The sequence below is a fragment of the Sus scrofa genome, chromosome X (genome assembly GCF_054392235.1).
Source record: "Sus scrofa isolate SSC_HxYL_T2T_F1_AM1 chromosome X, Sscrofa_HxYL_maternal_Yorkshire_Landrace_v2.0, whole genome shotgun sequence".
NCBI lineage: Eukaryota > Metazoa > Chordata > Mammalia > Artiodactyla > Suidae > Sus > Sus scrofa.
Genome location: NC_139401.1, coordinates 120,274,729 through 120,298,650, shown reverse-complemented (window position 1 = coordinate 120,298,650; position 23,922 = coordinate 120,274,729). Strand labels below are relative to the sequence as shown.

At 39.7% G+C, this 23,922-nt stretch overlaps 1 long non-coding RNA gene across 1 annotated transcript in view; it reads left to right on the top strand.

Annotated features, from left to right (window-relative positions):
• The window catches only part of LOC110257831 (uncharacterized), a 39,992-nt gene that overhangs the window by 1,474 nt on the left and 14,596 nt on the right, over positions 1 to 23,922 (top strand). Inside the window, exon 2 of the long non-coding RNA XR_002340842.2 lies at positions 16,510 to 16,602. This is a non-coding gene — a long non-coding RNA (uncharacterized LOC110257831). The remainder of the gene's footprint in view (positions 1 to 16,509; positions 16,603 to 23,922) is intronic.

Sequence of the window (23,922 nt, the reverse complement as noted above, 5' to 3'; positions counted from 1 at the left end):
TCCTCTCTTTTGGCCTTTGGAAATTATTGTTCATGGATATGATGACTGGAGGTATTGTAATCATTCTGCAGCTCTGAGGAGAGTAGCAGACAAGCAGAACCTCAGAGTAGAAAAATGGAAAGAATGGGAATCCTTGATAATATTATTGAACCAGTGAGTTACTGAAACTGCCTTATCTCTGTTCTCCTTCTCATATGATTTAATAAGCTGACAATTGTTGAAGCCACTTTGGGTTGAGTTTTTATTACTTGCAGGCAGGCATCTTAAGTGACAGCCTACATAAAACTGATGGTTCCTATATTGCATTAGGTGACATCACTCTCTTGGTTTTCTAAATTACACTAAAATTTCATAGATTCAGCCCCATTAGGGCTGAATGTCAACATGAAATAATTAAAACTGAATTATAGAGTATGCTTTTCTATTGTCATTGTTTTTATTTTATTGAGGAAAATGCATATCCATGAAAGCGACAGTCGATGTCATAGAAAATTAGGAAAAAACATTTTCTTTTTAAAACCAAAGAATTATTGGAGAAGGTGTGTTTATTAAATTTGTCATGGTAGGAGACCAGCAAATGACAGTCAAGATTCAGAAATATTTCAACAGGCTGTAATGCTGAGCGCAGATCAACAAGGTGAAATGTAATATAGAGAAATATATATGTTTTTGCATTTAGGTGAAGGAGACGAGGCCTAAGGCTGTTTAGGATGAGAGTTAATGGCTGTTTCTGTGAAAAGTATCTGGGGATTTTAGTTTGCTGTTAATTCCTTAAGCACTAGGATTTGGACAGGGCCAAAAAATTACTAAAGTCATGAATATATAAATATTTCCTTCATGCAACAAAAATTTATTAAACATGTATTCAACAAGTGCATATTAAGAGCTGCTTAAGAGAAAGGGCTTTGGACTTCTCCAGATCTCAGCTGGGCCAGTGTGATCTTAGGCAAGTTACTTTATTTCTTGGTGCCTCAGTTTTCTTATTTGTAAAATATGACTAATAATAATGTATGATGATTGAGAGAACTAAAATAAGATAATATATGCAAAGGACCTGGAAAAGTATTTAGAAGCAATAATAATTTTTAATGTTTAGCCTTGTTTTAAATCAGTTGTGGTAATTGACCCATAGTAATCTGCTTTGTTCAGTGTATACCTGAAGAACTTTATTTTCGTACCATATTTTGAAGATACTGAGGGACTAGAGAACAATGAGATAAGCATGAAAAGAAGATCTCTGGAAACAGTATCAGATAAGGAATAATTTCAGGAATTAAAAGTTTGACCTGAAAAGACTTCCTATATTTAAAATGGAGCCATGTGAATCAGATAATAAATATATTTTCTGTTGTTCCAAAGGAGACCCTGGGCACCATGAGGATAAGCAGAATTCAGCTTAATATACTGAAGACTTTTAGTTATAATTGCTGTGCTACAATTGCATGGCCTAATTGGAAAAGCAGTAACCTCTCTATCATTGCAAGTACTTGGGCAGAGGCCAGGAGCACATCTGTCAGGGACAATACAGGGAATTCAGTGAGTCCTACAATTCCTACAGTTGTATATTTGACTTGAGTCCTTTTAGCAATAAGGTTCTTATTGAATTTTCATCCATATATCCTTGGATGGTATTTTAACCTACAAGGAATATTAACACACCAAGAAGGAAACTATTTTGTCGGATCAAAAATTTCAGAACTGAAATGTCTTTCAGAAGCCAAGCAGATATATTTCTCAATTAATGGCCTATGAATTGGTAAGGGAATTTTTAAAAATTCTTAGTTTTAAATTTTATTAATATTTCTTTCATTATAGGAATAATGGAAAAGTTAAATAAAACAGTAGAAGAGAACGAAAGAAAAATCAATTCCACCACATTTTTTTTTGTCTTTTTTTGCCTTTTCTCGGGCCGCTCCCGCGGCATATGGAGGTTCCCAGGCCAGGGTCAAATTGGAGCTGGAGCCACCTGCCTACGCCAGAGCCACAGCAACGCGGGATCCAATCTGTGTCTGCAGCCTACACCACAGCTCACAGCAACGCCAGATCCTTAACCCACTGAGCAAGGCCAGGGATCGAATGCAAAACCTCATGGTTCCTAGTCGGATTCGTTTTTAACCACTGAGCCACAACGGGAACTCCCCACCACACTTTTTTATGGCCACACCCACAGCATATGGAAGTTCCCGGGGCCAGGAATTGAATCCGAGCCACAGCTGCAACCTACACCACAGGTGCAGCAACACCAGATCCTTAACCCACTGTGCCAGGCCAGGGATTGAATCCATGCCTCTGCAGTAACCTGAGCTGCTATAGCTGGATCCTTAACCCACTACACTGCAGCGGGAATTCCTCCACCACATTATTTTTATGCCTAGTTTTTCAAATATAACTTTCATTTATATATACACCTATAATATAAATATATTGAATATAACACATTTTTTTTGCTATTTTAATTCTATAAGTGTTGTATTAGTGTACTAGGGATGCGTGATAACAAAATACCACAAACTGAGTGGCTTAAACAACAGAAATTTAATTTCCCCTCTTCATAAGGACACTAGTCATATTGGATTAGGGGCCCACCATACTCCAGCATCATCTCATCCTAACCTGACTAATTATATCTGCAATAATCTTTTTTTTTTAAAATTTTTTAAATTTTTTTGTTTTTTTGTCTTTTCTAGGGCCACTCCCTCAGCATATGGAGGTTCCCAGGCTAGGGGTCAAATCGGAGCTGTAGCTGCCAGCCTACGCCAGAGCCACAGCAACGCGGGATCCAAGCCGTGTCTGCAACCTACACCACAGCTCACGGCAGCGCCAGATCGTCAACCCAATGAGCAAGGGCAGGGATCGAACCCGCAACCTCATGGTTCCTAGTCGGATTCGTTAACCACTGCGCCACGACGGGAACTCCTATATCTGCAATAATCTTATTTCCATATAAAAGGTTGCATTCTGAGGTACCAAGGGTGAGGATTTCAGCATATAAATTTTGGGAGCAAACAATTTAACTCATAACAAGGGTCAAAACAATTTACAGCGTCGTCTATAATGTATAAGAGTACTGTTCTTCTCGATGACATAAAATTTTATTTTTAGAAGAAATTCTGGAGTTCCTTTGTGGTGCAGCAGAAATGAATCCGACTAGGAACCATTAGGTTGTGGGTTTGATCCCTGGCCTCACTCAGTGGGTTAAGGATCTGGCGTTGCCGTGAGCTGTGAGCTGTGGTGTAGGTTGAAGACATGGCTCGGATCCCGCATTGCTGTGGCTGTGGTGTAGGCCTGCAGCTGCAGCTCCAATTTGACCCCTAGCCTGGGAATCTCCATATGCCACGGGTGTGGCCCTAAAAAGGCAAAAAAAAAAAAAAAGAAGAAGAAGAAGAAGAAGAAGAAATTCTATTGCTAATTAGGGGAAAAATTGCACCATAGTGGTGTTTTAATATATATATTCTTTTACTAGTGAGTGTGAATGGTTTTTTTTTTAATGTTTGGTTACTAGTTGAATTTCTTCTTTTGTGAAATGTTTGTTCCTCTCTACTGCCTCTATTTTTTAAATTATGAAAATAATATACTACAAAAGATTTGAAAAACAGAGAAAATAAAAACCACCCACAATGCCACTATTCTGACACAGCTATTATCATTTTTATTGCCTTCTGGGCTATTTTCATATGCATGTTTTACCCTTTTGTAATTGTAGTGTACACGTGATCTTATGTTCTGCTTTTTTTCACCTTACAATATATTATAATATGCAAATGGGTTAATCCTCAGTGTACCAGAATAGCTCATTCTTTAACAATTACGAATTACGAATTCAGAACTAGGCTTCTGGTATTAGACAAATAAAAGCTTTTTCAAGAATATACTACCTGGCCATTAATGGGGTACGAAATGAAAGGAGTCCTGGTTGCAAGAAAGTTAAAATTACTTTTCCAAGCCTAGCTTTGGGTGTCTGGCACACAGGTGTCCAGTATATGTTGAATGGATTAATAGTCTAGTTATTAGACATCACTTTTACTCATTTTTTTGTGAGATAACTCAGTTTTCAGAATTTTTTCATTCTAGGTTCATGCATGAAATACAGCATTAAAACTATCTAATGCATATCAGTCCTACATTTAAGAACCAGCATCATACTGGATAAAACAGAAGTTGAACTAGTATAAGATCCATGATTTAAATTTTTTTTTTCTTTTGCTTTTTAGGGCAACACCCATGGCATATGGAAGTTTCCAGGCTACAGGTCAAATCAGAGCTACAGCTGCCAGCCTACGCCACAGCCATAGCAACATGGGATCCGAACTGCATCTTCGACCTACACCACAGCTCAGAGCAAAACCAGATCCTTAACCCACCAAGCAAGACCAGAGATTGAACCCGCATCCCCATGGATCCTAGTCAGGTTTGTTAACTGCTGAGCCACAAAGGGAATTCCCTAAAAAATATTTTTAAAAAGTCATTTAGTGAAAAGAGAACTTGGAGTTCTGGTCATGGCTCAGCAGAATCGAATCTAACTAGCATCCATGAGGACGTAGGTTCAATCCCTGGCCTCACTCAGTGGGTTAAGAATTCGGTGTTGCCGTGAACTGTGGTGTAGGTCGTAGATGCGGCTCAGATCCCGCATTGTTCAGGCTGTGGTGTAGTCTAGCAGCTGCAGCTCCGATTAGACCCCTAGCCTGGGAACCTCCATATGCTGCGGGTGCAGCCCTGAAAAGAAAAAAAAAGACAAAAAAAGAGAAGATTTTTACAAAGTGTCTTTCAGAGTAAACTTGTGTGTATCAAACTATGGTTTCACAAAAACAAATTTATTCTGTGGACAAAATCCAAAAGTGGAATCCCCTTTTCTTTTTTGTAATAAAAAAAACTTCATATTAGAACCAAGAGATGGGTTCAGTGGTAACAAACCCGACTAGTGTCCATGAGGACATGAGCTCCATCCCTAGCCTCGTTCAGTGGGTTAAGGATCTGGTGTTGCTCTGAGCTGTGGTGTAGGTCGCAGATACAGCATGGATCAGGTGTTGCTGTGGCTGTGGCGCAGGCCGGCAGTTGCAGCTCCAATTTGACCCATTACCTGGGAATTTCCATATGCCACGGGTGCGGCTCTAAAAAGACAGGAAAAAAAAAAAAAGAATCAAGAGATGTTACAAATTATCATTTGTCTATTATCTGAGATAATTAAGTAAATATCTGATGGTATCTGTAATACTACTGGATGTATATTGGTAATACATAACAATGATTTATTTTTTTCTTTCTTATCTTTCCTCTTGTTTCATTGGAAATATTCTGCACAGGTTGTCCATTGTGTTTCCGTCTTTCTAGTTAAACTTTAAAGACTGGCCTCAGAAACTCAAAAGCTTCAAATCTGAAAAAAAAAAAAAGTGGTATGAAAAATAATGCTTCTTTTGGAAGTTTCCTTGTGGCACAGTGGGTTAAGGGTTCAGCATTGCTGCAGCTGTGGCCTAGACTACAACTGTGGCTCAGGTTTGATCTGTGGCCCTGGAATTTCCACATGCCTTGGGCAGGGAAAAAAAGAAAAAAAATAGTGCTTATCAAAATATATAGTAAAGGACTTTTCTAAAAATTTCCAATCTGTAGTGAACTACTACTTTTATAAAATACAGCAAAAATGAACTGTTATAAGAATTTTAAAAATCAGCAAGTCATAGAAAATAAAAATCCAAAATTTTTAAATATTCTATAGACGTGAAAATTACCTTGTCAAATTTCTATAAGATTTAAAATGTTTAATTTTAATTCCTGCACCTGTCTAGGCATGGACTGGTAACAAGCAATTCAAAGATTACACTTTGAGTAGCATTGAAATAAGACAAAGACCCTGTCCTCAGGGAGTTAAGAATCTTGTTAAGGTGAACACGTAAGAGTACAAAATTGTTTTATAACCTGTAATTATATTGTTTTATAATCTGTATAGAATACAAAATTATAAACTAAGTACAAAATTGTATTATAATCTATACTACCGCAGACCATATAGCAGCCCGGGGTAACATAAGAAACATGCTCATGGAGTTCCCCTTGTGGCTCAGCAGTTTAAGGACCCAGCATTGTCTCTGTGAGGATGTGGGCTTGATCCCTGGCCTTGCTCGGTGGGTTAAGGACCCAGCATTGTCACAAACTGTGGCATAGGTCACAGATTTGGCTCTGATCTGACGTTGCTGTGGCTGTAGTGTAGGCCTGCATGCAGCTGTGACTCTGATTCAACCCCTAGCTTAAAAAAAAAAAAGACATGCTCACTCTGAGATAATAGAAAATATTATCTGGCACAGGGCTCCTAAAAATCTATGTAATTTCCTAGGTGATAGGAGTGTCTTTTGTCCTAATGAGGCACCTCTGAGTGGGTTCGTGGATGGCTCCCTGGTGAAGGCTGGTCATCAGAAAGTCCAAGCGATGATTAGTAGCTTGGAATTTTCAATACCCCCCCTCCCCCGGCCGCTGTTCTCCTGAGAAGGGAGAAGGGCCGGAAATGGAGTTCATGGTCAGTGATGCCTACATGATGAAGCCTCCATAAAACCAATAGTGTGGCGTTTGGAGAGCTTTCAGCTTGTGAGCATATCCATACTGGAACGGTGACGTACAGCACCTCCACGAGGACAGAAGCACCTGTGCTCGCCCTGTGTGTCTTTTCATCTGTGTCTTTTACTATATCCTTTCATAAACTGGTAAATGTAAGGAAATGTCTTCCAGAGTCCCGTGAGCCACTCTAGAAAATTAATCAAACCCAAAGAGGGGGCTGTGGGAACTTCTGATCTATAGCCAGTTGGTCAGAAGCACAGGTGACAGCCTGGCTTGCAGTTGGTGTCTGAGGTGTGTGTTGGGGGGCTGCAGAGGGGAGTTTTGTGGGACTGAGCCCTTAACCTGTGGGATCTGACATTATCTCCAGGTAGATAGTATCAGAATTGAGTTAAAGCATAGGACACCAGCTGGTAGTGCAGAGAATTGGTTGTCGGGGGAGGACCCGCAGACATCTGGTACCAGAAGTGTGAGCGTGGTAGTAGGGAGAGTAAAAGAGATACATACAGGAGTTCCCGTTGTGGCGCAGTGGAAATGAATCCGTCCGGGAACCATGAGGTTGCCAGTTCGATCCCTGGCCTCGCTCAGTGGGTTAAGGATCCAGCGTTGCCGTGAGCTGTGGTGTAGGCTGGCAGCTATAGCTCCGACTAGACCCCTAGCCTGGGAATCTCCATATGCCGCGGGTATGGCCCTAAAAAGACAAAAGATAAAAAAAAATTAAAAAATAAAAAATAAAAGAGATACATACGCAAGAGGAAGACTGAGGTTTTACCTTCTCATCTTAAGGGTAAAGGTGGCTGCAACATAGATAGGGGAGCACATGTCTATGGTTTAGACACATAAAAAATGTTAAAGTTAAAAGAAGTAAAATGTTCAAAAATATATGAAAACAGCTGTATAAATTGTAAAACATAAGTCATGGTTCTTTCAGCTGCATGACTGTAAAATTCACAGATTTCATGGAGAAAACTGCTATCATTGTATTTAAGTAATCGCAATGTAGTCAGAATGTCACACACATCATTTCTGTAGATTTGCTTCCATTGAGTCTTATGGAATCTCCAGTTCCCCTCTATTCCAAGCCCCCACCCCATTATTCCTTGGAGTCCCCAAGAATATAGTCTCATTTCATACTCACAGCTTTCAAGTGGCCTTGTCCATACTTTTGCATCATCTGGTGACCTGCTGCCCAGGCTTTTGATGTAATGAAGTTTTCTTTCCTGCCAGAGTCTGCCAGAGTTACTCCTGTACTCAACGTCTAATTTTCAGGTTTGGAAAACAGAGGCTTTGTCAGTGGACTATTAGGTGTAATGAGTCATGAGAGGTGCCAGTAACCTCTTCCATGTATTCTTCCAGTGAGAGAAACAGCATTATACAGGTACTGCTGGCTGGCTCAGAGTGATTCCACATCCTATAGCACAGCATCCTAACCTTGCAAGGTGTTAGTCTCCCAGGTGGTACTGTTTTCAGTAAGCCTTCCCAACAGTGTACAAGACCCGCTGCTTCTGTGATGACGTACACAAGACCAGTGAATCTCATGGACTTCAACCCAGTTTATCAGCAGCAGCAATGAACTCTGAACCCCTGGCGAGGTACCAGACTTTAAGGTGACTAGCCGTAGCCTTATGGCAGGTTGATTGCACTGGACCCCTTTTGTTATGGATGGGGTAGCAATTTCCCTTGCTAGAACAGAAACTGTGTCTGGACTTGCTCTCTCCGACTCTGCTAGTACCACCCCTTTGCAATGGAGACTAGGGCCTTTTAGGATGCATTCTACTTGAGACATGAAAATTCTCATTCTTGAGATTCATTCTGAAGAGTTCTTGACATTTTCTTCTTTCAAAAACTTTGGTAGTCTTGCATAGCTCATGAATCCATTCTCCAAGTAGTGTTTTTAAGTGCAACATACAAGACATGTAAGATTATTAAAGAAACCAGTATTATATAATATTATATCATTCTTTTTTCCAGTCACTTAGGATTCTGTGGACCCTAAATTAAGAGGTTAATCTTGTTACCAATTTTCTACTTTGACTTCTTCCAAATTCATAACCCTCTAATCAAACCATTAGATTCTGCCAGTGAATTGGTATAGATAAGAAGTTGGCAAACTCCAGTTTGTTACTTGCTTTTGTAAATAAAGTTTTACTGAAACACAACCACACTCTTCTATTTATGTATTATCTATGGTCATTTTTGCATTATGGGGGTAGAGATAAGCAGTCGCAACAAAGATTATATGTGGTCTACAGAGCTTAAAATACTATCTGGCCCTTTAGAGAAAAAGTTTGCCAAGCCTTAGTGTAGATCCTGGGCTAAAGGCCAGGCAGGTGTAGTGGACCAGAAGCTGTAATCCTTGAAGTTCTACCCACTGGGAGAATTTTACTTCTCCACTGTTCTTCAGGAATAGCCCTCAGTGCTGCTCTGCTGGAATAGTTCACTTCTGGCTGTTGCAGGCATATTACGCAGAGCCCACTGTAAGCAAGCCTTGAACTTCCCATGAGGTTGTAGGTATTGCAAAAATAGCTATGTAGTAGGAGTTGATAGGCTGGGACTTGTACCTACAATATCTACTCAGGCCATATTGCAAATATATAATTTCCATTGAAGATGAAATGCTTCAGGGCACATCTAAGTTTATAGCTAGGCAACTAGCTCTTAGCATTCAATTTATGATGGACAGTTTGGGTTACAGCATCACTTGAAGATCTATGTTAGAAATTCAGTCTCAACCAGAAGCTAGAAACAAGATGTGAACTGGCTTTAAAGGAGAAAATAACTTCCTTAAGTGAACATAGATTTGTGCCAGGGTCTTCTTGCTGTGATTCATTGGTATGGACTTTCCATAAGCTGTTATATGTAACATTCTAATCTGCCACAAATGTTTTTGGTACCATTGAATTTATTGGGTGATAGAAGTCAGGTGGTAGAAACGCTCCCACTGTAGCTTGGACCAGATGGAGCACATCTCTTGCTCTGGGTTTTCTCAAAGATGAAAAATTACAGCTTCGTAGGCCAGTAAATGGAAAGAAGCAACCAGTCAAATGTGAATCATGTTATCTCCAACATCCATTGAAATTCTTTAAATGGTAGGGAGTCCAGGATGCAACAACTTTCATTTACTTTGGAAGGGATATTCAGTATGTCTCAGATCCTGGGTGTACCTGCAACCCCCGCCCCCCAATTTCGCTGATGTGTAAAGAGAACCCTGTCTTTCTGGAGAACTATCACCCATTTTCTTGCATCTGAGGTAAATAATTTTTTCTCTCCGTGTTGAGCGAACATGATGTTACCAGTGGCAGCCTAGCATAGTGACGACCTATGGGTTAGTGAGATGATCAATATTCCCTGCAAAGTAGTGGCACATGGTTGAGGAATTGACAGATTCTGTGACAAGAAAGTGAAGGTGTTCTGTTGCTAATCCTGTCTCTATTTAAAATTTTGCTATTTTATATGTTATAGATTTTCACATTAATTGTAGTTTTTACAAAATATTGCATTAAATATTATTTATTTTTGTCACCATCTTAAATTTTGTGCCAAGGCAACTGCTTCATTCACCTTATCCTGGTCCCAGTTTTGATTGATATATAGAGAAAATGCTTTCATTAGATCAATAGCTACTTGTCAAGTGTTTACAAGATCATATCTGGAACAGTAGCCAGAATTGGAGTTGACATACAATAATCTAAGGTCACTTTGAGATCCACCTGACTTTTTTTATGATTTCATTTTTTTTTTTTTTGCCTTTTTAGGGCCATACCTGTGGCATATGGAAGTCCTCAGGCTAGGGGTGGAATTGGAGCTACAGCTGCTGGCCTACACCACAGCCACAGCAGTGTAGGATCCAAGAAAGGTCTGCGATCTACACCCCAACTCACAGCAATGCTGGATCCCCAACCCATTAAGCGAGGCCAGGAATCGAACCCACATTCTCGTGGATACTAGTCCGATTTGTTTCCACTGAGCCACAAGGGAACCCCTGAGATTACATTTTTAAAGTTTTGTTGAAGTATAGTTGATTTTCAATGCTGTGATCATTTCTGCTGTACAACAAAGTGATTCAGTTATGCATATACACACATCCATTCTTTTTCAGATTCTTTTCCCATATAGATTTTCACAGACTACTGAGTAGAGATCCCTGTGCTATACAGTAGGAGACCCACCTGACTTTTAAAGTGGCCAAATAGGAGTTAAATAAACATTTCTACATGGATGGTAATATTTATCTCTGCCATTCCACCAGGAAGGCAATATTGCTTTCTTGTTAGGGAGTGGATCTCCAGGAGTCTCTACTTAGCCCCTTCTTCCATGATAGCCTTTTAATTAATTAATTTATTTATTTTTGTCTTTTCCAGGGCCATACTCGCGGCATATGGAGGTTCCCAGGCTAGGGGTCGAATCAGAGCTATAGCCACCAGCCTACACCATAGCCACACCAGATCTGAGCCGTGTCTGCCACCTACACCACAGCTCATGGCAACACCGGATCCTTAACCCACTGAGCAAGGCCAGGGATCGAACCCGCAACCTCATGGTTCCTAGTTGGATTCGTTAACCCCTGCGCCACGACGGGAACTCCTTTTCTTTTTTTTGGCCTTCCATGATAGTCTTAAAAGCCCTGTCTCTGCGGCTCAAGGAGCCCAGAGGGGAATTGTCATTTACTGAAGATATGCATTTCATTGATACCCTCAGGAACTAAAGATAGTTTCACTAGTTTGGGTCTGGTGGTTTCGTTGGGCCTATGACGAGACCAACTAGGGTCAACATTGCACTTACACCTTGTCAATCCTTAGCCTTAAAGTTTGTGATGGGTGGCCATGGTGTTTTGGCTGCCCAGAAATTGGTGTGAACTCAAAAGTAGGAGCTACTCTTCTCCAAAAATTGAGGTATTTCCCTTTCCCTAGGGAAAATGGCTGCAGAGTCACTGGGGGAAAGTTAGGAGGAAAATGTATACATCCTTGTGTATTCTTTAAGGGTACCCGGCCTCCTCTTAATTTATGGGATCCTTAAGCTATAAACCAACTCAGATCTGGTAATTGGGTGAAAGGTCATGACTCTCTTTTGTAATAGATCAAACCATGTTTTCCTTCACTGAACCAGTTTTGTCAGTTGTAGAAGGACCTCAGTGGGTGGGCTGCCCATCTATATGTCCCTTGGGTACCTGCTCAGTTAGATAATGCCAAAGGACCTGTGAACTACAAGTTCTGATTACATACAGCCCTGCTACCTATTCTAGTAGCTTCTCCCATCCCCATATTATCTCCACTGACACCAACAAGCCCGTTTTGACTGCAGCATGTCATACTAGCATCCGCATCTAGAGAGAACAGCCAGTAAAGCTGTTTTAAAAGATCAGGGGCCTTGAGTATCAAAATGGTGAATCTGGAGGGAGTTCTAGAATTGGAAAATCATTTTCCAGCCATCATAGTAAAGATTGGTTTAAGCAGAAATTACCAATTTATGCTAAAACAAATTTTTTATAAGAATCACAATATTTACATTACTCTTAAAGTGTTTCTCTGCAGACTGCTTATTAGTCGTTGGAGAAAAAATAGTAAATTTAAAGTGGAAAAATCAGAAAACAACTTGATTGGGTAATCAAAATTTACATCACCCATGGAGGTCAGATAGACATCTGTGCCTCCCAATATTATACCCTATGAAGGACACAGCATCAATTATGTACTTTTCTAGCTAGGAATGCATAATATGGGTCTAAATATAAGGAAATTTTAGACAAACTCCAAATATGGAACATTCTATTAAAAGGAAGGAGGGCTGTATACTTCAAAAATCTCAATGTCGTAAAAGAAATACTGTGCGAATCTTCCAGACTAAAGAGATGTGACAGCCAAATGCAATACCTGATCCTAGACTGTATCCTGCGCTAAAGGGTAATAAAGTGCTGGAAAAGGATATTACTAGTCAACTGACAAAATTGTACTGTGGAAGTTAGATCATATATCTATATATGATTCCCATTTTAATACTCTGTTTCATGGGTAAGAAATAGACACATTCATATAAAAAAAGACAAGGATCTAATCTCACATAACCTAATCTGGAAATCCCAACAGTTTTATGCTGGCTTATAATGCATGGGGTAATTTGTGAGGTTGTTATCTATTCAGTTCCTAGAGAAATGTACAAGTTGGTCTAACAGCATTTGATAAAAAGGAGGAGAAAGTGGTGGAAGTTAAAAACTCAGATCTAGATGAATTCAAGTATGGTGAAAGAGGAACTCTGAAAACCCTCCCCTCCATAAAAGCAATGAAAACACTAACCAAAAAATGTCAAAAGTAACTTTTTCAGTATTCTAGAAAAATGCTGAACACAGATTTTACAAAAATCCAGAGAGCTTTTTTTTTTTCCAAGAAAATTGGCTTAATCTTGCTAAGAAGAGTAAGCTTTGTGTCATTAGAACATCCCCTATTCCCATGCTCCCTCTCTAGCTCTGCGGTATCCTTGAAAACCAACAGCCCACAACTCTAGTGAAAATAGCAACTAAACATCAACTGGAGGGAGCAGAATGACAAAGAATGTAGACTCTACACTTTCTGATTTCAAAGCTTACTATTAAACTACATTAATCAAGACAGTATGATACTGGCCTAAAGACCTATAGATCAATGGAGTAGGACAGAAAGTCCATAAATAAACCCTCACTTTTATGGTCAATTGATCTTCAACAAGGGTGACAGGACCACTCAGTGGAGAAAGAATAGTCTTTTCAACAAAACGTGCTGAGACAAATCTATATCTACATGCAAAAGAATGAAGTTGAACCCTTACCCCACACCATAAACCAAAAATTAATTTTAAATGGATCAAAGAGCTAACAGTATCAAACTCTTAGAAGGAAAGTAGGTAGAAATAAATATGGTCTAGATTAGGGAATCTAGACACTTTTTAGATATGACACCTAAAGCACAACAACTAAAGGAAAAAAAGATAAATTCATCAAAGTTGAAACTTTTAGGTTTCAAAGAGTACCATCAAAAAAGTGATGAGACAACCCACAGAATGGGAGAAAATATTTGCAAATCACGTATATGACATGTCTTGCATACAGAATATATAAAGAATTCTTACAACTTAACAATAAAAAGATACCCCAATTCAAAAAAGGGCAATGGATTTGAATATACTTTTCCCCAAAGATGACACATAAATAATTAATAAGCACATGAAAAGATGCTCAAAATCATTAATCATTAGGGAAATGCAAATCAAAAGACAATGGGGAGTCCCCATCATGGTGCAGCAAAACAAATCTGACTAGAAACCCTGAGGTTGCGGGTTTGATCCCTGGCCTTGCTCAGTGGGTTAAGGATCTGGAGTTGCCGTGAGCTGTGGTGTAGGTCACAGATGCGGCTCAGATTTGGTGTTGCTGTGGCTCTGGGGTAGGCCAGCAGTAATAGCTCCGATTAGACCTCTAGCCTGGGAACCTCCATGTGCCGCGGGTGTGGCCCTAAATAGGACAAAAGAAAAAAAAATTGGATACCACTTCATCCCCACTAGGATGGCTACAATAGATAAGGATATATAATATATATTAATATGCAAACAATAATAAATGTTGGTGAAATGAGAACACTTATCCATTCTAATGGTAATGTAAGATGATGCAGCCACTCTGGAATATAGAATGGCCATTCCTGAAGTGATTGAACATATAGAGTTATCACATAGTCAAAGAATTCCACTCCTAGGAATATATCCAAGAGAAATGAAAACTGATATCCACAAAAAAACTTACTTGTACTCAAATGTTCATAGCAGCATCATTTATAATAGCCCCAAAGTGAAAAGAACTTAAATGTCCACCAACCGATGAATGAATAAATAAAATGTAATATATACAGACAATAGAGTAGTATTTGGTAATAAAAATAATGGAGCATTGGTACCTGCTACAATGTCAATGTAACTTGAAAACACTATGTTTCATGAAAGGAGCCAGTCAGAAAGACCACATATTGTATGATTCCTTTCATGTGAAACATCCAGAATGGGCAAATCCATAAACGCAGAAAGTACATTGGCTGCCATTGGCTGGTGGGAAGGAGGAAAAGGGAGTGACTGCTACTGGGTGTGGGGTTTCTTTTTGGGGTGATGAAAAATTTCTGGAAGTAGGAGGTGGTGATGGTTGCATAACTTGTAAATATACCACACTGAATTGTTTTTTTTTTGTATATGAATTATATCTCAAATAAAGATATCAGACCTATAAAATTGCTTGGTACTTCTTTGTAAACAAATATAAGCAGATGTTCAGAACAGAAACAGACTCATAGACTTTGAAAAACTTACGGTTACCAAAGGGGACAGATGGGGGGCGCGGGAGGGATGGACTGGGGGTTTGGGACTGACAAATGCACACTGAGGTATATGGAATGGTCAGCCAATGGGGACCTGCTGTACAGCACAGAGAACTCTACCCAGTATTCTGTGATAACCTATGTGGGCAAAGAATCTGAGAGAGAATGGATATGTGTATAACTGGATCACTCTGTTGTACAGCAGAGATTATCACAGCCTTGTAAATTAGCTCTACTTCAATAAACCTTTAAAAAAAGAAAAAATGTATAAGCAGATGTTATATGATCTAGGTTTCCACTTAGCAAGTTTAGGGGGGAGATGTAAACCCACCTTACTTCTTTGGATTCCCAGTATGAGGCAGAGAGGCTGTGTCCTGTTGTGCCTTAAGAGTATACTCTTTTCTACACATGAAATTCGAATGGGATAGTGGATGATATTTTTTGAGAACATGGTTAAATATTGTTAACAAATTTTCCGCTCCTCTTACCATGTAAGAAAACTGTGTAATGCTCTTCAAAACAATTTTGTGTTTAAGATGTGTTTAAAAGTAGCAAATTTATTTATTTATTTATTTTTGTCTTTTTAGAGCCAGATCCACAGCATATGGAGGTTCCCAGGCTACGGGTCAAATCATATGGAGGTTCCCAGGCCAGCCTACGCCAGAGCCACAGCAATGGGGGATCCTAGCCTCATCTGTGACCTGCACCACAGCTCACAGCAACGTTGGATCCTTAGCCCACTGAGCAAGGCCAGGGATCGAACTCTCGTCCTCGTGGATACTAGTCAGATTCGTTTCTGCTGAGCCATGACGGGAACTCCAAAAATAGCAAATTTAAAAAATGGAAAGCAGGAGTCCCTGTTGTGGCTCAGCAGTAACAAACTTGACTGGGGTCCATGAAGATGTGGGTTCAATTCCTGGCCTTGCTCAGTGGGTTAAGGATCTGATGTTGCCCTGAGCTGTGGTGTAGGTCACAGTTGCAGCTTAGATCCTGCATTGCTGTGGCTGTGGCTTCAGCCGGCAGCAACAACTCCGATTAGACCCCTAGCCTGGGAACCTCCACATGCCGCAGGTGCACCCCTAAAAAGCAACAACAAAAAAATCTTTTTTAATGGAAAGCCTCTTTACACAGCTGTGATTTCTTAAAAACTGTCAGTGCTCACATATTTCAGAATTTTCTTTGCATGTTAAGGGTTGATTCATATGACAGAAAATGGAAACCGAAGAGTGAATAGTGTAGAAAGGAAAGAGAACAGGAGCTTCTAATATAGAGTCATGGTTACCCAGGTAACCATATTCTGATTTTACAAAAGCCGTTAACAGGATCTTAGGCTTTTGGGGTGAGAGAAGGGCAGCATGATACATTATCCATCTTTCTTTGTTCAAGTTTTGATTAGTGTGGACCAAGAAGTGGGTGGAAGCAGATTGAAGTTATGGAGTAATACACACATCCCTGTGGTGAAAAGTGCACTTGCACTTTTAAGCATTAGGATATGGTGGGTGGTAATGAAAGGATTCAGGAAGACCACGCCCTTGGGAGCATCTATATGATGAGTCATCACAGAGAAAGCAGGAAATCTAAGCCAAGCACTTTAATCAGATCATCTTGCTCTTGCCTATTGTTTAAATTAACCCCACTACAGAGGCTCAGCAGGAAGACTTTGAGAACACCCCCATCTAAGAAAACCACAGTGAGGAAAGGCCAACAAAGTGCTGAGAAACAGAGAAGACTGTTGGTAAGAAAACCCAAATATTTTCTTCTTACATGAAACCAAGATATTTCTGAACCTAGAACACTGTGGCAAGTTTTGATTCTTCACCTTAAAAAGGACTGGGTGGAGCTACGGACCATCCAGAGAAAAACATTTTTAAATTTGCATCTTCTTTTATTTTATTTGTAAGCGTTTTTAAAAAATCCAAGTATAGTTGGTTTGGCATTTTTAAAAATCAAGAAAATAGAGGAAATTGCTATGTGAGGCCCGGCTAGATGAATTACATCATATATTTTTCAGGCTAGAAAATGCAAGCCAAGAAGTGATATTATTATATAGTGTGAAGTCAGTATGGTGTTCATAGATTTGTTTGTCATCGTCAGGTACTAGAAATTTTCATTCCTTACCTCTCCAGCCATGTTGCAGCATGTACTGATGTTTCCAAACTTGAGAGCTCAGTCCCATCTAACATGTGAGCTACTCTGAAAGCAGACAGGATATTTAGGAGCTCCCAATAACCGGTGGAGTTTGGCTTCCCTAAATTGGGTGTATTAGTCAGAATCCTCCAGAGAAACAGAACCGGTAGTATCTATATCTATATCCATATCCATGTATATGTATCTCTCTCTATATGTATATAATACATATGGATTTGTTAGTCTCCATAATCATGGGAACCAATTCTTTATAATAAATCTGTGTATATAATTTATTAATATAAATAATACATAATATGAGGGCTACAAATAAAGATATATAATGTATATAATACATAAGATGTATTTTATATGTATGTATATAAAGAGATTTATTATAGAGAATTGGTTCATATGATTATGGAGGCTGACAAGCCCCAAGATCTTCAGGGTGAGTTGGTAAGCTGGAGACTCGGGAGAGCTGATGGTGTAGTTCCAGTCCAAAGGCCAACAGGCTTGAGATCCAGGAAGAGCTAATGTTTTCTTTCAAGGCCAAAGGCGGAAAAAAGACTGTTTTTCAGCTCAGAGACTAGTTCTCTTACTTGGGAGAGGGTCAACCTTTTAATTCTATTCAGGCCTTCAACTGTTTGGATAAGGCCCACTCACATTATGGAGAGCAATCTGCTTTACTTGATCTACTGATTTAAATATTGATCTCATCCAAAAGCACCTTCATGGAAACATCCAGACTAATGTTTGATCAAATATCTTGCCACCCCATGGCTCAGTTAAGTCGATACATAAAATTAACCAACACCCTAAACAATTCATTCCCTCAATTCCTCACATTTTTCCTCTTTCCTATAAAATTGTAGCTAATCTGCACATCTTGAATTCTGCTTTGGCTTGCTGGACTTCCCTTCTACTCACCAGCTCCTTCCTCCATTCTCTATATTCTGAGTTTCTGATTGGAGTTCTACTCTAAGCTGGATGGATTACTGCAAACCACATGGCTAACTCTTGCTTCATTCACAGGTTTGTTCATTCCAGTTTGGAGACTCCTGCTGCTATACCTCACTCTCCAGACTGACTCCCTTAGATGCCGGTGCTAGTATAAATCAAGACCCAGACTATCTTGACCTTTTGGCCAGTGGCTTTAATTGTTAACTATCACCTGTAGGAGAGAATACAGCAGCTGATTTAGTTTCCCTAACCTGTGTCCCACTGTTCACAACCTCATCTCTTTCCCCGTGGTCTTTTTTGCTGAGTTACTATTTTACATATACTTAGATTATAAACACAACAAGGCTGTGTCCCTTACCTTTCACCTTACTTTTGGTCCAAATTTGTAATTTTGAAAAAATTAGACTTAATAGAAAAGGAGATAAAGTGGACTACATCAAAATTAAAAAGTTTTGTACTACAAGCAATATTGTTAAGAAAACTACAAGACAACTTACAGAATGGGAAAATATTTGCAAAACTTATGTCTGATAAGGTCATAGTACCCAGAATATATAGATTAAAAATTACAATTCAACAATAAAAAGAAAAATGACCCAGTTAAAAAGTAAGCAAAGGATGTGAATAGAAATTTCCTCAAAGAAGACATTCAGATGACCATTAAGCACATGAAAACATGCTCAACATCATTAGTCACTAGAGAAATGCAAGTGAAAACCACAACGAGATACCACTTCAACCCATTCGTATGACTATAATTTAAAAAGACAATAACAAATGTTGGTAAAGAGATGAAGAAATTGGAATCTTAATACATTGATGGTTGGAATAGAAAAGGTTTAGCTTCAGTAGAAAACAGTTTGGTAGATTCTGGAGAAATTAAACAGTAACCATATGACCCAGCAATGTCCCTACTAAAGATATTGAAAATACCAAAATGAATTGAAAACATTTGTCCACACAAATACTTGTATACAAATGTTCACAGCAACATTATTCCTAAAAGCTAAAAAGTGGAAACAACTCGAATACCCATGTATAAACAAAATGTTGTATATTCATACAATGGAATATTATTCAGCCATAAAAAGGAGGGGAAACTTGGAGGAACCTTGAGAATATTATGCTAAGTAAAAGAAATCAGACACAAGAGGACAAATATCATATGATTCCACTTATGTGAAATGTCTAGAGTAAGCAAATCTACAGAAACAGAAAATAGAACAGGAGTTCCTGTCGTGGCGCAGTGGTTAACGAATCCGACTAGGAACCATGAGGTTGCGGGTTCGATCCCTGGCCTCGCTCAGTGGGTTGGGGATCCAGTGTTGCCATGAGCTGTGGTGTAGGTTGCAGATGCGGCTTGGATCCTGCGTTGCTGTGGCTCTGGCGTAGGCCAGGGGCTACAGCTCCGATTCGACCCCTAGCCTGGGAACCTCCATATGCCACGGGAGCGGCCCAAAGAAATAGCAAAAAAAAAAAAAAAAGAGAGAAAAAAAAAAAAAGAAAGTAGAACAGTGGTTGCTACAGCTGGGGGAAAGTAGACAGTGAGGAGTGACTACATGGTATAAGGTTCTTCTTTTTTTTTTTTTTTGTCTTTTGTCTTTTTGTCTTTTCTTGTTGTTGTTGTTGTTGCTGCTATTTCTGGGCCGCTCCCGCGGCATATGGAGGTTCCCAGGCTAGGGGTTGAATCGGAGCTGTAGCCCCCGGCCTACACCAGAGGCACAGCAACGCAGGATCCGAGCCGCGTCTGCAACCTATACCACAGCTCATGGCAACGCCGGATCGTCAACCCACTGAGCAAGGGCAGGGACCGAACCCGCAACCTCATGGTTCCTAGTTGGATTCGTTAACCACTGCGCCACGACGGGAACTCCAAGGTTCTTCTTTAGGGAGATGAAAATGTTCCGGAATTAGGGAATGGGGATTGTTGCATAGCCCTGTAAATGTACTAAAAGACACTGAATTGACAGCATACATCCAAACAAAAACTTGTACACTGATTTTCATAGCAGCATTATTCGTAATAGACAAAAGTGAAAACAACTCAAATGTCTGTCGACTAATGAATGCATAAAAAATGTGATATATTCATATAATAACATATTATTCAGTAATAAAACTATAAAACTCTAAATGAAAGAAATTAAAGCAGACACAAATAAATGGAAAAATATCCCATGTGCGTGGATCAGAAGTATTATATTGTTAAAATGTACTCCCCAAAGTTATCTACATATTCAATACAATCTCTATCAAAATCCAATCGCATTTCTTACAAAAGTAGAAAAACAATCCTAAAATTCATATGGAGTCAGAAAATCCCAAATAACCAAAGCAATTTTTGAGCAAGAAGAACAAAGCTGGAAGCATCACACATCCTGACTTCAAAACTTATTTAACTTATTTCAAAACTACAGTAACCAAAACAGTATGGTATAGACGAATGGCACAGAATAGAGAGCCCAGAAATGAACCCACACACATACAGTCAACTGATCTTCAACAAGTCTTCCAAGACTATTGAAAGGGGAAAGGACATTCTCTTCAATAAATAGTGCTGGGAAAACTGAATGTCCACATGTGAAAGAATGAAATTGGACCCTCATCTTACACAGTACACAAAAATCAACTAAAAATGGATGAAAAACTTAAATGAGACCCAAATCCATAGAACTTTTGGAAGAAAAAATAGAGGAAAACCTTCTTGACTTTGGTCTTGGCAATGATTCCTTAGATGCGACACTAAAAGCACAGCCAACAAAAGCATAAATAGACAAGTGGTACTATGTAAAACTAAAAAGCTCTGTACAGCAAAGGAACCAATTAACAAAGTAAAAGGCAAGCTATGGATTAGGAGAAAAATATTTTCAGACCATTATAGCTGATAAAGGATTAATATCTAAAATGTATAAGGAACTCCTACAACTCAATAGCAAGAAAATCCAGATAACCTGGTTTAAAAAATGAGCCAAAGACCTGAATAGACATTTTTCCAAAGAAGACATACAAATATGAAAAGGTGCTCAACATCACTAATCATCAGGGAAATGCAAATCAAAACCACAAGGAAATATCATCTCACATCCTTTAGGATGGCCACTATCAAAACCCTCCAGAAAATAAGATGTGGAGAAACTGGAACCTTTGTGCACCGTTGGTAGAAATGTAAAATGGTTTAGCTGCTATGGAAAATGGCGTGGTGGTTTCTCAAAAAATAAAATTAAAATAGAATTACTAGCAATCCCATGTCTGGATGTAGATCCAAAAGAATTGAAATCAGAATCTTTCCGAGATATTTGCACACCCATGTTCATAGCAGCATTATTTACAATAGCTGGGAGGCAGAAGCAAGCCTAGTGTCCATTGATGGATGAATAGATTTTAAAAATGTAGTACATGCATACAATGGAATATTTTTCAACCTTACAAAAGAAGGAAATCCTCGAGTTCCCACCATGGCATGGTGGGTTAAGAATCCAACTGGAGTGGTTCAGGTCACTGAAAAGGAGTGGGTTCAATCCCCAGCCCAGTGCAGTGGATTGAAGGATCCAGCATTGCCAGAACTGTGGCTTGGATTTGATCCCTGGCCTGAGAACTTCCATATGCTGTGGGTGTGGCCATAGTTAAAAAAAAAAAAAAAAAAAGGAAATCCTATCACATGATATGCCATGGATGAACTTTGAAGTCATTATGCTAAGTGAAATAAGCCAGTCACAAAAGACAAATATGTTGTGATTTAATCTGTATAAAGTATATATAGAAATAGAAGTTGAATGGTGATTGCCAGAGGCTGATGGAGCGGGAAACGGGGAGATGTTGTTAATGGCTATAGAGTTTCAGTTTTGCAACACAAAAAAATTCCTGGAGATGGTAAATCTTACATTAAGTGTGGTTTTTTTTAAACCACAGTAAATTTTTTTTTAAGAAAAAGTTGGAGGTGCTACTTTACCCCACAGGCAGCAAACTCAAGGACTTAAGTAGTCATTGAAGCTACTGGTATTAGTTCATATCGTAAAGAAGTTTAAGAAAAATTTAAGAACAATTATAAGTGATAGCATTAAAATGGATTTTTAACAGGATTTGGGATGTTTTGGTGATACCCAGATCACTAAATAGGGGATTATTTAAAAGCATTACTAAATAGGGGATTATTAGGCTATCAAACAACCTAGCTTTTAGTATATGGAAAAGAGAGCCTTCTGGCCTATATGGGCCACAGTTCTGATAGAGTGAGACTATTATTATGTTCCAATAAAATTTAAATTCTAAGTGTGCCTAGTTAATTATTCAATTGCTTAAGTAGTATTACTTTAAGTTTTTTTTTTTAAGTTTGTTAAAGCAAAGTGATACTGCACAGAAGCTTTGTAAAACAACCAAACCCGAACAATGTTATATATTTAAAAAAACTGAAAGGACACTTAATCATTGTTTTATAGTTCTGTATTTCCATGGCAGATGTTGACATTTTACCATTGTTCCAGAATCTAATGTCGTTATTCCTATTCAGAATTTTCCATTTTCAAAAAATTCCATCTGCAGCTGTATTTATAAGAGAACTCTCTGCTTGTAAAAAGCCTGGCATTTCTAAGCAGGTTTGTAAATAGATTTGAAGGAGGACATGCAAGCGCTGGAGACCTGCCTGGGTTAATTAATTCTCTTTTCAGGCATTAGAACCTATACAAGTAGGCCAGCTGGAGGTGAAGTTTCCTTTGAAAGAGATAATTATATGCCCTACCAATTGTTTGCTTTTCTACATCTCCCCCAGTCAGATTCCCCAGAATTCAGAAACTAAGTATCAGGAGAGGTTTTTCCTTTCCTGGGAAACCGAGCATGTAGATGAGCTGAGATAATAATTGTGGCTAATACAGATAGTGTGAAGGTCTGGATGAAGCATACAAATAATTGCAAAGAGGGGACTGTGGGCTTCTGCTAAATATAGCGTATAGAAACCGCTAAGGCATTGTGAATGCGTGAGTGGGCTTCAATTCACATTTTTTCCCTTTTGTTCCTTCTGAGATGCTGTTACCTCAATTTCACACCATCCCTTTTCTTTCCAGCAGGATGTTGTGGAAAGTAGCTCCCTGCCTCACCTGGCCAGCCTCTTCCGTGGGGGCGGGCGAGGGGTGGGGGCTGGGGGGCGAGGGAAGCCGGTGGCCCCGGCACCAGCAGGGGGCAGTTAGGACTCGGCTGGGAGCTCCCGGCACAGCTGGCCTTGCCCTCCAAAGCGGACCTCACCCAGGAGGTGGCTCCCCAGCGCAGTTGGTCAGGCAAACCGAACGCTGGTTCTTCCCTCCTGTTTGGGATTCAAGTACACGGGACCCACCCTCAGAGGCCTTGGACAGGCCTGCTCCTTCAGGCGGTGTGCGCCTGGGGAGAAAGTTCTGTGTCCCAGGCTACTTACCAGGGTGGCTGCAGGGACTTAGATGCCAGTCTAAATGTTACTCCCAATACCCTTTGCTGTAAAGGCTACAAGTTCCACATGCTTCTCTCTGGCCACGCCTAAAGTCTTCTTCGTTGTGTCCTATTGGGCTAGGGGAACGTTATCAAGCTGAAGGACTGTAGTTACTTGGTGTTCTCCCTCTTCCAGTTTTGTCTACACTCAAGGAAAATAATAGACGGGGAATAGGTCAAGAGTGACCTTTGCTTCCCTTGGAGGAATAGAAGGGGACCAGCCAGCGGGGGGTTGTCTGGTAGCACCTAATTGAGACACAAGTTAACAGCTTTCTCCACAGTAAAAACAGCAGGGACAAAGGAGCAGGTCACAGCAGCCTCTGCTTCACAGGTCAGTGCTGCTCGCTGCCTCAGGCTTGTGTAGAGTCCCTTCCCAGTACTGCTGTGTTGGTGCCTCTATGGACGCAAGGAGCTCATGGTGCCTCGTGTCTTCTCCCTGTCTTGCGTTCAGGGGGAAAGTAGGTGGTGGTTCTTAAAAGGCATAGATCAGCAAAGACACCAGACTTGCTGGTTG